At 35.7% G+C, this 14,620-nt stretch overlaps 2 pseudogenes; one reads left to right on the top strand and one right to left on the bottom strand.

Annotated features, from left to right (window-relative positions):
* The first annotated feature begins 3,116 nt into the window (after window positions 1–3,116).
* Window positions 3,117–4,181, top strand: LOC109702354 (olfactory receptor 7G2-like; annotated as a pseudogene).
* Window positions 4,182–12,089: 7,908 nt separating this feature from the next.
* LOC141416228 (olfactory receptor 7G3-like) lies at window positions 12,090–12,644 on the bottom strand (annotated as a pseudogene).
* Between the last annotated feature and the right edge of the window lie 1,976 nt (window positions 12,645–14,620).

The raw sequence follows: 14,620 nt of genomic DNA, 5'->3' as shown, positions 1-14,620 counted from the left end.
AATTCAACCCTGTCTTCCTACATTATTGGTCATTAAGGACTCACACTGCCCTGGTCTGTGGCCACCTCACAAACAGACCTTCCTAATCAGGAAGCAAAACCTGAGTGTATGTTTATGGCACAGAGCTCGGTTCCTCATTTGGTCTCTCTTCCCATACTGAAAACAAATCATCTGTGTTCATCCAAAATCCAAAAGAGCTAAAAAGCCCTCTCTCACAAGGATGCCAGCCAGGTAACACAAAGTCACAGAGGTAATGCTTTGGGAATGAAGTAGGTGTTCAGGAAGTTTCAACAAGATGAGGCTGTAAGGAAACTGCAAATGATACTCAATAGCAATTTGCCCATCATACTCAGTTCTAAGTGTCTGTCATTGTGCCATGTTCTTTTCTACTGATGTGTCATTACTCAATGCATTTCTTATAGTGTTTTCTTCTACTGAGGCTATAGTGGCAGCAAACATTTTCCTTTTGAGCATAAATGTCCCCCTTCTCCAACAGGATGATTATGATAAAAATTTTTTATGCTTACTTGCACCCCTTGTGTGGTGGTGGTGGAATGGTTCTGGTCAGCTTAAACTTATCTCTCCATCACTTACCCATAAATATACATATAGAAGAAATCTGGCATCTTCTCTGCTTAATGATTTTGAGTACTCTAGGGAAGGAAGTGTAGACCTACAAACATCAGGAATCTACCTTCTTGGTCTAACTGTTCCTTATTTAAAAACTATAGAATGGGAGATAAGAAAAAAATGAAGGGGGTGAATTTAATCAAAACACACTATATATAGAATCATCACAATGATCCCCTTTGAAAAGTTAATGTATACTAGAAAAAATTTAAAATATTTTAAGTTGTAACAACAGCAGAGATAATGTAATGTTTATAAATATTTTCATTAATCCTTTTCCACAGTCAACAAATGTTGATTCTCTGCTATACCAGCTTCATGTATAATGGTAATGTTTGCACTGAAAACCATAATATTCCCCTCAATTATGCTCCATCATTTCTTAGAAGCAACACCAATGAGGGTGTTACCCTTCTTGATGGTTTCATAATATATGTGTATCTATCTTTATCTGAAGTATAAAAAGGGAATGCCTCGTTATCAACCAGAATAGAATTGGAGAAATAAATTGTGACAATATAGCAGAATACTCCATGGTAGGTAACATTGATGAAGCAGAACTGGAAATATCAACATTGATAAAAATGTATAATAAGAAATCCAACAGTGTAATGGCATGCGTAGCTAAGTGTTCTTCATAGAGATCTTTGTCAAATGTAAAAACAAAGCCATTCTTCATATAATAATAATACCAAATCAATAAAAACTGTAGCACAATGTTCCTGAGTTTAGTGTACCTGTTGCACTGGGGAATGAATGGAAAGAAAATTCTCCAAAAAACAGATTCAAGTACATATGTTGGTCTCCAGACTTTCAATGTTATTTTACTAGTTTTTGTTACTTTTCAATGATCCATAATAGACACAAACATATTTTCTTGGTTAATATTTTTAAATTTCTCAAAAACATAAATTTCTTAAGTACACTTAACTATAAATTTTTTCTTTCAGAAGTTTTCTAATGCTTGTATTGGTTTGTAGTCCCAATTAATTTTATCATTGAACTCGTATTAGCTACCATACGTTCATGCTGACTGAATGCTGGTGTCATTGATCATTGATATTTCCTTCCTTTGCTCTGTATATAAACAAGACTCTCATGGGAAAGGTGAGAACATGAAATCCATTGCCACTAAAATTTTTAGCTATAAGGCTAAGGACATCCTCTCTTTCTTTTTTCTTTTCTTAATTTGCCCCATTGACCACTTCTTCACTAGGGTAGAAACATGTCAGATGCTTTTGTCTGACATAAAATAATCCCAATGGGAAATATTCCTGTAATGTTCCCAGATACTGAACACTATTCCAGTAGTTTTCCATCTGTCCATTGCTCACCATTGCAATACTTGCCTAAAGTTTTAAAATTTTCCACGTTGGATGAATGATGACCCTATGGATACTCAGTTTGAGAAATTTTCCTAATTTCAAAAATAAGTGCTGTGCAGGGTGCCTGTGGTCATACGGTCATTCTAGCTAATTGGTCGTCTGAGATCTGGAAGACTGATGCACAAAGGCAGCCCAGGCAAATAGTTCACAAGATCCCACCTCAACAAATAAGTGTTTATGGTTGCATACACCTGTCATCACAAGCTTATGTGGTAGTTGAGATTAGAAGGATCATGTTTTCAGGGTGGTATGGGCAAAAGTGAGACCATATCTTCAGAATAACCAGAGAAAAAATGGTCCAGTGTTAGAGCTCCTCCCAGCAAACTAAGTTCAAATCCCAGTACTAACTAAAAGGGCAAGAGATGGGGACCCAGATGTTATTCAGTGAGTATGTTTATAAGAATTATATCAAATGATTTATGCTCTCCTGCTCATTTTTGTGTTTTGCACAAGTAAACCCAAGTTCCACATGATGTACCTGATGCTACTGTTACATTGTAAGTCTCTGCTTTTGAGCATCAGCAAATTGCTGTTATTTTCACAGGTATTTTTAGCAGCCTATGATTTTTATTATTTGTCCTTGTAGCTATCCCTAAATAATCACATATGAACTACAAACTTCAGAGTAGAATTTTCCTTGGGAGAGACAGAATTCATCACTTTATTCTTTCATTTCCATTTGTCTAAAAGCATAAAGTAATCACCAAACTTTAAAACCATGCCTTTGTTTTTTACTCATATGTTTATTATTTTTTCCATGCCCAAATATTTCAAAATCACCACTTGTGCACTGCCCATCTTTAAAACTCACTAATTGCTTTTTTCCCTTTATTATTGTTCTGGGAGGGGTACATTTTTCCGTTTTACATAATTCTTGACTTTTGGCAAAATATGTGAGACTGTTAGTGCTCAATACAAATTGGATGTATAGGTGAGTACAGAGAAAAAGTGAGAAAGGGATGTGTGGGAGGACATATAAGCTTAGAGAGATATTTTAATGTTCACCTGGGTTCACAATGTAGAGGATATTCACAGTAGTAACTCTCAAATTCTAAGATACGTCCAGAGGTCTGTTAAATCCTATATCAAAAGTCCTTGTCTCAGAGTCTCAAATCAGCAAATGTAGGCATCTCTAACATTTTCAGGGTAAAGCTGCTACTTCTTTTGTTCCAGGAATCACAAAATTTGTCCTCTTGTCACCCATCTTTTACCTTAGATTCATCACTAGCATGAAACCTAGAAACCAAACAACTGTTTCAGAATTCCTTTCCTGGGATTGTTAGACGATTCAGAACTTCAGCCTGTACTCTTTGCACTGTTCCTGACAATGTATCTGGTCACAGTGCTTGGGAACCTGCTCATAATCCTGGCTATCAGCACTGATCCCTACCTCCACACCCCCATGTACTTCTTCCTCTCTAACCTGTCCTTCATTGACATCTGTTTCATCACCATCACAGTCCCCAAGATGCTGGTGAACATCCGGAGTCAGAGAAAAGCCATCAGCTATGCAGGCTGCCTCAGCCAAGTCTACTTTGTCCTGGTGTTGCTGGGTTGGAAAACAGTCTACTTGCAGCAATTGCTTATGATCATTACATGGCCATCTGTCATCCCCTAAGGTACACAGCCATTATGAATCATAAATGTTCTGTTCTGCTCTTCCTATTGTCCTCGTTCCTTAGCATTGTGGATGGCCTGCTCCATAGTCTAATGATTTTGCAGCTGTCATTCTGCACAGACCTGGAAATTTGCCACTTTTTCTGTGAACTTGCTCAAGTCATTAATCTCTCCTGTTCAGATACCCTTATTGACAACATTGTGATATATCTGGCAGCTTGCATATATGGAGGCATTCCACTCTCTGGAATCATTTCCTCTTATATTTACATTGTGTCCTCAGCCCTGAGAATGCCATCATCTGAAGGAAAGTATAAAGCCTTTTCCACCTGTGGGTCTCACCTGTCTGTGGTTTCCTTGTTCTATGGAACAATTTTTGGTGTGTCCATTAGCTCTGCAGTAATTAACACACCCAGAAAAACTGAAGTGGTTTTGGTGCTGTATTCTGTGGTCCCTCAAATGATGAACCCCTTTATCTATATTTTAAGGAACAGAGAGATGAAGGAAGTCTTGAGGAAATTTATTAGTAGGAAACCTTCACTTCTATGATGTATCATTTGCTTTAAGCTTCACCTTATAGAGTAAGTCAAAGGGGCAAGACCCTGGTGGGCATTATGTATTTCAAAATTATGAGAGGACACAATGATCAGGTACATTTAAATTTTGCTGGTATTTGACATTCTTTTTGGTGTAGTTCCATGATATTTGACTTGTGATTTCTATAAAGTAAACACATTTTTTGCTCTGTTGCTACAAAACAGGGCATATAGCATAGACTACATATTAGCAATTATTCGGCAGAGTTTTCTCAGAAGATGACAACTTAGAGAAGGTGGGGAGACAAAGAAATATTTATAAAAAGCTCTAGTCATATTATTAAAGTAGCTTCTGTCTGATTATATTATTAGGTCAATTAGACTTGTATTCTAAAGTGAGTTCTAATGTGAAGCAAAGGAGTAGACATTCATGCCCTGTGATAGAACTATAAAACATATTCTTGTTAGGTAATAATACCATAACAACATCCACTAAACTCAGATTCAGTATCTACACAGTTGGCATAATTAAAGGATATCTGTGGTTTGAATGATGGTGAAATTTTAGAAACTCATCAATGAAGATGCTTTGGTACCTGTTAAGAAAGAAATCCTAACATAAACACACTCACATAAGAAGGGATACCCTTCCTTCAATGACTTTAGAGACAGAGGATGTAAAACAGAGAGTTAAACTTCCTTCAAACATCCATGATGTGGCCTGGACTCATCGAAGACCTTCTTCACCCCCCAGGTCACCAGGTGATTGTAGAAAATTCAGGTGTCAGGTTTCATACCTAGAATTGGTGTTCAAGACATAAAACAGAGTACTCCCTGGGCCTATTCATGCTCTACTCTTTCATGAATCAAGTGCACTACATCTCTGACGTGTACAAATGTGAGCCTCAGAAGCATCCACATCCTCTCCCACTAACTGTTGTCTTTTTTATATGATAAATGGGTAAATATTGCTTGCTTGGGAAGAGGAGGTTCAAGCAAAGGGAACTTTATAATCCCGTGTTAACCCTAAGACATAAAGAGGAGGTGAAGACCTTGAGAAAACATGATACATTTTAAAAATTGGAACAGAAATAGGATTGATGCAGCAAATATTGTTTGAAGTACATCATTTTTGCTCTACAAAATTAATTAATTAGTTAATTTTCACAGAACTTTAATATTTTCTCACTTCTGGAAATATCACTGTATAATTTTATTACATAAATGCACAGCTTTTTGAACTTACTTAAGGTTGAACTTTAATGACCAAGTTCCACAACTTGTTATTCACATGATTTTGTTTCAGAATTCACCATGATGTCGAGCTTATTAGTACATGTTGCCTTTTCAATACTTTACATTTTTACATATTGTATGGCTGCTTAAAAATGTTGAACAGTTTTCTGCTGATTAAGTTCTTTGTATCTGTTTTGTGCTATTGTGCATAAAGTTACTTGTATGTTCTCATTCATAAGCAATCATGAGAAAGACAAAGCGTTTTTGCAAGTTGAGATAAGGATAGCTATACAGTGAGATTCCTAGCATTGCTTCCATGCACAAGTGTATTACAACCAGAATTGATTCATCTCTACCTGACCTTTTCACTAGCTCCCGATCACCTTCCCATATTGACCTCTGTCGCTTTAAGGTTACTGTATTAGTGCCTCTGCAGTGGGGACATCAAAGATTTTTCAAGTTTTGGGTTTCCTACCTACCTCCATACCTCCTGTATGTGCTCTCCTCTTAGCGTGTGACCCAAGTCCAATAATATTGCTGCTTTAATTTTACTTTGAGACAGGCTCTTGCAATGTAGCACAGGCTGGCCTTGAACTTGTAATTCTCCTTCCATGGCCTCCTTAGTGCTAGTTGCAGGTGTGTACTACCACACCCAGGTAAGTGCTTAGGTTTAGTAATAATGTTCTATCTCTCTGCATTCATTTGAACATTTCTTTGGGATTACAGTACATCAGTCTGCTAAAACAAAGTTTATCATGGAGAAAATATTTTGAGTTCTAATCACAAAGGTCACACCAGAGAATAATAGCTTTATGAAGATGTGCAAACTTCTGTAACAGTATTGTTAACCAAACCAATAATTTCAATCTAAGCACTGAAATGTGTTTGATATTGTGTGTAAATACACTCACACTCACACATACATTCTTTGAGTGGCAATGGAATTCTTAATAAGGACTGAAATATAAGATATTTTTCCACTCCATTTTGATTACAGAGGATATAATGGAAATAGCACTTTGTAATAGGCAAATATAGGTTCAAGGTTCACTGAGAAATCTGCCATCTTATCTCCAACACCCCTCGTTATATTTTTGAGGCTACATGAATGGGATTGATTTCTTTCTCAGTCTACTCATTGGTATACAGAAAAGCTACTAATTCTTGAATGTTGATTTTGCATCCCGCTAGTTTGGCAAAAAAATTTTAAGGTCAAATCTAGGAGTTTTTCTATGTTTCTTAATTTTCTGAAAATTTGAACTCTGAGCCTTGCACTTGCTACACACTATACCAATTGAGCCATATCTCCAACAGAATATTGTTAGTTGCATCTTGAGGGTCTTCTAATTATAGGATTATATGATGTGCAAATGAGGATAATTTTAATTCTTCTTTCTGATTTGTACCCCTTTTATTGCTGTGATTAGTCATATGAGCATTATGTCAAGTAAGAGTGAAGAATGTTTTTTTCTTATTCCTGAATTGTTTCAGTTTTTCTAATTTTAGGCTGATGTTAGTTGTATGTTTGTGAATAAACCATTTATAAGGATCATACACATTCCTTTTATTTCTAGTTTCTTAAGAACTTTTATCAATAACATTCTTGAATGTTGTCATCGTTCTTTTCTGCATCTATTGAGATGATCATGTGATTTTTGACCTTTCCTTATCCTTTTGTTTATGTGGTATATTACATTTCTCTATTTGCATGTATTGAACCACATTTACATCCCTGCAATGAAACAAAACTTGATCATAGTGTATGATCTTTTTGATATGTTCCTGAACTTAGTTTGCAAGTATTTTATTAAGGATATTTTGTGTAAGTTCTTCAAAGAAATTGGTCTATAATTTCCTTTTTGTTGTTTCCTTTTCTGCCTTTGACATCAGAGTAATACTGGCTTCATAGAATGAGTGTGGTAGGACTCCTTCTTTGTCTGTTTTATGGAAGAGTTTTAGGAGGTATTGCATCGGTTGTTCTTTAACACCCTGGTAGTATGCAGCTGTGATTCCATCTGGTATAGGGCTTCTCTTTCTTAGGAGACTTATTATGACTATTTCAATCTCATTGCTTGTTATAGATTTGCAAAGTGGTTTATATCCTCTTGGTTCAATGTTGGAAGGTACATGTAGAGATATACCCATTTCTTTCAGATTCTCTAGTTCATTAGATTTAGATTTTTGATGTAATCCCTAGGGATTATCTGAATTTTTAATGATATCTACTTTGAACCTCTAGTTTCACTAATTTGGTTTTCTCTCTCTTTGTTCAAATTAGTTTGGCCAAGGGGTTACCAATCTTGTTAACCTTTCCAATGAACCAAAATTTTTTTATTGGCATATTGCATTTTTTAAACTTTATTAATTTCTGCCTTTATCTTCATTGATTATTTACATGTACTACCTTTAGATTTGGCTTGTAATTGTTTTTGTAAGAGTTTGAGGTAGATCATTGCATTATTTACTTGAAAACACTCAGATATTTTAATGTAGGCACTCATAACTATAAACTGTCTTTGTAGCATTGTCTTTGCTAGAAGTTTCTGCAAATAATGTTTCCTTTGATTCTAAGAATTTTTTGATTTCCCTCTTTTATTTCTCTGTACATACTTTCACTGTTGATTTGATCAGATTTTTGGCAGTACTGAGGTTTGGACTCAGAGTCTTGTACTTGCTAGGCAGTGGCTTAACTCTTCAGCCATCCCCTCACCCTCTTTTCTTTACTTATTTATCAGGAATCATCTCACATTTTTGCACAGGGCCAGTCTGAGACTATGATCTTCCAACCTATGACCTCCTGCATGCATAACACTGTGCTACACTTGATTGAGAAGCGGTTTCACTAACACTTCACCTGTGTTGGCCTGAAACCATAATCTTCCCAACTGTACTTCCAAAATAGCTGGTATTACTAGTGAGAGCCATCAGGCCCAGCCTTGATGTCTATTTCATTTCATTGTGATCTGATAAAATGGAAGATGCTATTTCAATTTTCTTATATTTGTCTAATTCTGATGTTTTCTTGTTTGCCTGAATGACCTTTTTATGAGGGTAAGGTATTTATGTCACACACTATTGTTTTGGGGTGGACTATCTGGGCTTTCATGTCTAGTAGTGATTGCTTTATGAAATTGTGTGCGCTGGTGTTCAAAGTGTGTACATTTTCCATTGTTATATCCACTTCATGGATTTTTACCTTTACCAATATGAAGTGACACTTCTGTCTTTTGACCAATTGTTTTGAAGTCTGCTTTGTCAGATATGATATAGTTTCTGCTTACTTTTGGACTTAATTTGCCTGAATTATTCTTTTTCATCCTTTCACTTTCAGTCTGTGTTTGTCTTTACCAGTGAAGTACATTTGTTGCTGGTTATAAATAGTCAAATCTTGCTTTCCTTCCTTTTCTTTTCTCCTTTTCTTTTATCTTTTTTACATTTACTTACATGTGTATACATTGTTTGTGTCACCTCTTCCCTTGCCTACCACCTCCCCCAATCCCCCCCTTCCAGGTAGAACCTGTTCCGCCCTCTTCTTCTCTGATTTTGTTGGTGAGAAAACAAGAGATAATAAGAAAGATATAGCATTTTGCTAGTTTGGTATAATGATAGCTATACAGAGACATTCCTAGCATTTGTTCCATGCACTTGTGTATTGCAACACACATTGGTCTTGTTTTTAAATCCAATCTGCTAGTTTACGTGTTTTCATTCAAAAATTGAGACCACTAACAATCAGAATTATTATTAAAATGTATGTAGGAATTCCTGTCATTTTGTTATTTCATTAAGCGCTCTTTAAACCCTCATTTATTTCTGCATTCGTTCCCAGTTTTCATCTCACTCTTTATTGCAAAAGGAGCTGTTCATTGTGGCATATACCTCTGTGTCTGAGCAATCAAGAGGCAGAAGCAGGAAGATACTGAATTCAAGACAGCCTGAGTTACTTAGCAAGACTCTCTCCAAAGTACAAAATAAATTAAATTAAAATTAAGTAAAGAAAAATGGCAAAATGAACTGTGTATGTGATTAAAATATTGATGTGGGGTTACTCTCTTAGATTATGTAGATCTTAAATAAAATCACAACTCTCCTTATCTTATACAAGGGAGGCAGAGGAAGGTTGGTCTATAGAAAAGAAGCAAAAGTGATAACAGAAGAAGTAAAAAGAATGTTCTTAGAACAAAAGGATGGGACATTTAGCCAAGTAGCATAGTGGCCATAGGGGCTGCTAGAGGCTGAAAAAAGCAAGGCAAGTATTGTGCCCTAAGTGCTTGCAGGAACCAGCAATCCCAACAGTGTAACGTTAGCCCATGGAAACTAAATATAGACTTACTGACTTACAGGAATATAAGAAAATGCATTCAATTTGTTTAAAGTCTCTAGGTTGGTAGTAATACATCACAACCCTAGGAAATAAACACAGAACAGACACTTACCAATTCAGGCTCATGAGTAAAACAAATTTTCCTTGTGTTAAGGTATCTAAAAAAAACCAGCTAGAAATGCAGTAACCACTTGATCCAGATACCCCATTACTGGGAATATATTCAAAGGAAGTGACATCAATATATCAAGAGGTACCTGCATTCCTCTCTTTATCTTAGCATGGTTTATTATAGCCAAGATGTAGAATCAACCAAGGTGCACATCAATAAATGAATGTACAAAGAAAATGTGGTTTATATACAAAATGGAGCATAATTTAGCCATGAAAATGTATAAAATCCTACCTTTTACAGAAACATGGATGGAAGCAGAGAAAATTATTAAGTAAAAAAAGCCAGGTATAGAAAGACAAATACCACACATTCTCACTCATAAGGTAAGAAAGATAAAAATATTGATATTATAGAAATAGAGAAGGGAGGGGAAAGAACAGAAGGAGGTTGTACACTGAATAATAAAAGTGTTGAATTATATTAAAAATTCTAAATTTCTGTTGTACAGTAGTATATATATGTATACTTTAAAATTATTAAACATTTTAATATAACTACTAGAGATGATTTCAAAGGTCTCCAACACAGAAATGATCAATGTTCTATGTAATAAAAATGGCAATTCCTCTAATTTGGCCATTATAAATTATAAATATATACCCAAACATGCTACATGATATATATATATATATATATGTATATATATGTATATGTATGTGTATATATGTTACATTATTAATTCACATAAATGTATTATATATACAATATATATTATTTGCACAAAGTCAACATATATTGGATTATTATGTTTTACTCTATAAGTGTGGACTGATTTTACCTGTCAATTTAAACAAAAATGCTTTCTGATTTGTATGGTGGTTCATGCCTGTAATACCAGAGTTTTGGAAGCAGGAGCAGGTGAATTATGGGTCTGATGCCACCCTGGGCTGCATAGACACTCCTGGCTCTAAGAAAACAAACATTTCTGCATGACAACTTGTAAATATTATCTCTACCAGGAAGTGAGTGAGGAAGGACACAGTTTTCAGATTCTTAGTGTGTCTCACATGTTCCTGCCATGAGGAATCAGGAACAGAGCAAAGAAGAAGTAAATATATAGAAAATATAAACACAGTCCTCTGGTTGCTTTTCTTGGCTTACCCCATCTCTGAACTATTTGTTAGGAAAAGTGAGAACTGTAACCATTTGACACTGTTGATGTTAATATTTTTTATCTTATTGCAGCTATAGTTACTGTACTGATGGTGTGAAGTATAGCAAATCTACCTAAATACAGCCATGCATCACTAAGTGACAGAGACATGTTCTGAGAACTGTGATATTAAAAAATACTGTTCTGTGTGCAAACATTACTGTGTGTTTACACAAACATAGATGTAAACCTTAATACATATCTTGTGTGTGTGTATGCTTGTGTATGTGTGTGTTTCACACACACACACACAGCGGGGCTTATTGCTCCTGTGACCATCAGGAATGAAATAATGTGATTTAATCAAGGATGGGATACAATTATGGTAATGATGTAATTGGCAGATGTGACAAACACCTGAGTATGAGCCTGCTGCCAATGCAATACTGCATACGGTTTCAGAGTAAAAATCTCTCATTTAATGGAAGTGCATTGTAAAATGACAAGAAGATGTAAATACAGAAAGCAGTAACAGTCATTTATGATCAAGTATGCACTGTACAAAATTGCTTGTGGCATACATACATAAAACTGTTGCACCACAAACTTGTTTATGCCAAAGTTACCACACACACACAATGTACTGCATTATATGTTACTGTGGCTGAGAACATCGTTAGGTAACAGATCATTTTAAGTTCCATTATAATCTCATGGAAACACCATGGTGTGTGTGGTCCACCAATGGCCAAATCATTATGCAGGTGCATGACTGCATTCCAATTAATCTATGTCAATTTAGAGACGAGAAAACAAATCTTAGAGTATTGAACTACTATTCACAGCCAAGTAGCTATGAAGAACTACAGGAAGACTTTCTACTCAGTTGGATGGATTCCAAAATTTACATCCTCAACAATTTGATATCTTGTATCCTGTATTCAAAGACTTTCAGGATTTCTGAATCACTCATTACCTATTTCCTTTGGCATAATTGTGAAGTGTATGAAAGAACACCTGACACATCAGTAGAAAGATGTTATCCTACAGACGAGTATTCTCAAATCCCCAACATGTCCTTGTTCATTAGGCTTTAAATTAAAACGTTCATCATGGAAGTCACCACAGTGTTCATGACAGGGCTATGGCACTCTTCAGGGAGGAGTGGGTACCTGAAGAATTGAGGTACACCCCAAAACCTGTCCCAAAGAACAACGAAACTACTAGTGAGTATGAACTACATTGGGAGAAAAGTTTATGCTTTCCACCAGCCAATGGAATTTTCAGGAAACAGGACATAATTTGAGTGTAAGAAAAAATCATCCCAGAGAGGGCAACAATACCGAACAGACTGGTCAGTAAATACACCAGGATGATATTGATGTGACTATCAAAATAAGCAAGTTCAAGACTATAAGCCAGTTCACAGAAAAAGGAGAATTTCCAGATGTGTGCAGAAGGACACTATCAGTAACATCAAAGCATGGAGCAGAGTGTCCAGGACATTAACAATGAAAGACAGAAATACCAGCAGGCCACAGGTTTAGGGTTCATGATCACATTATTTCAAGGGGTGAAAGATGGCCACAAACCAGTCATAGGCCATCACAATCATTCCAAAAATTAGAAACAGAGATATTTGTGTCATGCAGCTAATATAGGATATGACTGCTGTGAGTTTGGATATCTACAATCATATTTGGGAATGAGGTGGAGACAAAACCAATGTCCACTAAGGACAAGTTGTAAAGGAGGAAGTACATGTGAGTGTGGAAGCAGGAGTCAGAGCTGACAACCAGGATGATGAGCAAGTTCCCAAGCACTGTCACCAGGCACATGGACAGGGACACTCCAAAGAGGTTGGGATGCAGTTCTCAATTCTTTGAGAGTCCAGGAAGAGGAATTCTGGGATTCCTGTTTTGTTTTCTGTTTTCATGTTGCTTAGGATGCTGATGAAAAGTGTAAATGGGGGTACAAAGATCCAACATTTTATGTAACTCACTTCTGCTTTATTCTGTGAATATTATTATTTTCCTTCTGCTTCTGCCTTGCTCTCTCTTTTTTAAATATCTTTCACTTCTGTCCTCTTTATTATACTACTAGATTTTCCAAATTTTCTCTTTCCCCACATTGGAGAAAATGAGTAGAAATGAAACAGAAAATATGCATGGTGTTTTCCCTGAAAATTGTACAAAGTTCCAAAACAGCCTATATACCAAAAATGAACTATGGCAATTCAAAATAAAAAAGCAGCAGTTAATATTTTAAATTAGTCATGCCTGCATTTAATTCTGAATTCAATGCTTGGTTGGTAAACAAGAAAATTTTCAAGTATGGGAGATGTCTCAGTCTCTTCATATACATAAGAGGAAGCAATTAAAAACTTCATAGGAGCTGAGTGCAAGGACTCATGCCTCTAATCCTAGCTACTCAGGAGGCAGAGATCAAGACCGGACTACCTTGCACAGTTCACTACAGAAGAAAAGTGATGGGTGGGACAAAATGTTGAGAGATGAAATAAAGAAAGAACACCTTTAATGTGGTTGTTGCAAACGTCAGGAAAAATTCAATACACTAAATCTTCCACTGAGAAGTACGTGTATATCTAGAACCATTAAAATTTTACAACTTTATAAATAGCATTGACATTTGTGTTTGATTCTCCTACCCATATATCTACATTTAGCAACAGTAAAATAAAGTAGACAAGTAATATGATTCAAAGACATAGAAGATAAAATTTTAAAAGATTTATGGCTTGGTACAGTAGTACACACTTACAATCACAGCTTATCAAGAGGCAGAGATAAGGAGGCACATGGGTCAATGACAAGCCAGGGATACAGTAAGCAATAGCCTGCATATGGTAGTGCATGCCCATTATCCCAACTGAGGGGAGTTGTAAATAAGAGAACCACAGTCAGTGGTAGACCAGGCAAAAATGTGGAATGCATATTTTAAAAATGAGTAAGCACAAAACATTCTGGGGCCATGGCTCAAGTGGTAGAGCACCTACCTGGCAAGAGCAAGGGCCTGAGTTCAAACACCAAAATTGCAAAGAATGGGCTTAAAATAACATTGATGAGGTTGGGGTTATAGCTCAAGTGGCAGAGTGCATATTTAGCATGCAGGAGACCCTGGATTCAACCCTCAGTGTTACTAAAAGAATACCATAGATAACAAAATTTTAATTTCTTATGACATATATCAAATATTTAAAACAAATAACTGAGTAATCACAAACTGGCAGAATATTTCAATGCAATGGGCAATTACTTGAAGAAATTTATGTATCTTTATAAAACTCTATTTCTTCTTTGATTCCTTATCCAGAAATTCATCTATTGTTTTTTATCAATAGTTCATTATTTTTATAGGTGAGTATTCTTCCATTATTTAGATGCACTATGTTTTGTTTATTGATTCACCTATTGATAGTTGAGTTGTTTTCAGTATTTTGTTACTACAAATAACAATGCTATGAATATTTAATACAAATGTTTTTATAGAAATATTTACGTTTTTCCTTTGTTAATGCAGATCAGTCAAAAGGATGGACCAAGAACTAGGTATGTGATTTCAAATAGCTAAAGTGTTTTCAACATTGTTGTACCAGTAAGTACT

Source organism: Castor canadensis, chromosome 14 (assembly GCF_047511655.1).
Source record: "Castor canadensis chromosome 14, mCasCan1.hap1v2, whole genome shotgun sequence".
In the NCBI taxonomy this organism is placed as follows: Eukaryota; Metazoa; Chordata; class Mammalia; order Rodentia; family Castoridae; genus Castor; species Castor canadensis.
This window is presented reverse-complemented; position numbering and strand designations above follow the sequence as displayed.